Here is a 1558-nt window from a genome sequence, read left to right on the forward strand (position 1 = left end):
ACTGAATCATTTTCTTCAAAGTTCGACAGTTCGTTCAACATTCATCCTTCTCGTTTAAAAATTCTTTTTATTCGGTGGAAAATTCAATTTTTTTAAATTGGGTGTACAAGTTTGTGATTGAAAACTAATCTCTTTTGGTTGCTTGACATTTTCATCTCAAGTGAAAATCTATCTATATTGTCGAAAATGCAACTGTTTTATCGAAAATACCTGTTTTTGGCTGTGATTCGGATATGAATATTTCTTGAAAATTAGTCTTTTTGGTCTTTTTTTTATTCTTTTTTCTGGATCTACATTTTATATTTCTCCAATTCTGCACATTTGGTATTGAAATTTTCTTGACTTTCAATATATATATGTGTGTATTTATGGGTTTTCTAAGAATCTTAAATAGGACGATTTTTAACGACTCTCGGATACGACCCAGTCTTAAGTCGAACCCTACATTATCTTGTCTTTTACCTAACAGTCCCGTAGAAAATTCGAAAGAGAGCGGTCTCTTAGATACTCGGTTGGAAAAAAAGAAAAATAGAAAATTTTCAATTTGGTATAAACACACTTTCCTAAAATTGTGCTTCGATATGCAGTTACTGGGAAATCCGGAAACGTACTCAAAGATAAGTAATTTATAGAAATTCATTATAATTTCACGATAAAAGAAAGAAAACAAAGGAAATTTAAACCTACAAACGAAAAATGACGCTGAGATTTTGAACCGGGCCGGGGGGGGGGTCGCTTTTTATTGTAAATTCAATGATTCAGGTCTAAAATATACACATAAGAGGGGATGTATATGTATGTATATGTATGTATATATATCTATATATATGTATATATGTGTATTTTTGTGTGTTTATATGCATATGTATGCATACTTATTCTTTCTAGTCGCGACGCCCACAATGAAATTTGTTGTTAATGGTTCTTTTTTTTGTCAAAAATTATACTACCTGGCTCAAAACTGAATCATTTTCTTCAAAGTTCGACAGTTCGTTCAACATTCATCCTTCTCGTTTAAAAATTCTTTTTATTCGGTGGAAAATTCAATTTTTTTAAATTGGGGGTACAAGTTTGTGATTGAAAACTAATCTCTTTTGGTTGCTTGACTTTTTCATCTCAAGTGAAAATCTATCTATATTGTCGAAAATGCAACTGTTTTATCGAAAATACCTGTTTTTGGCTGTGATTCGGATATGAATATTTCTTGAAAATTAGTCTTTTTGGTCTTTTTTTTATTCTTTTTTCTGGATCTACATTTTATATTTCTCCAATTCGGCACATTTGGAATTGAAATTTTCTTGACTTTCAATATATATATGTGTGTATTTATGGGTTTTCTAAGAATCTTAATTAGGACGATTTTTAACGACTCTCGGATACGACCCAGTCTTAAGTCGAACCCTACATTATCTTGTCTTTTACCTAACAGTCCCGTAGCAAATTCGAAAGAGAGCGGTCTCTTACAAGGAAACTATCCCAGGTGTCCCTCACCGATTTTGATGAAACTGCAATATGTTGTAATACATCGAAAAATAAGAGACACGTATTTTTTTTTATC

This window comes from Belonocnema kinseyi, chromosome 10, assembly GCF_010883055.1.
Source record: "Belonocnema kinseyi isolate 2016_QV_RU_SX_M_011 chromosome 10, B_treatae_v1, whole genome shotgun sequence".
NCBI lineage: Eukaryota > Metazoa > Arthropoda > Insecta > Hymenoptera > Cynipidae > Belonocnema > Belonocnema kinseyi.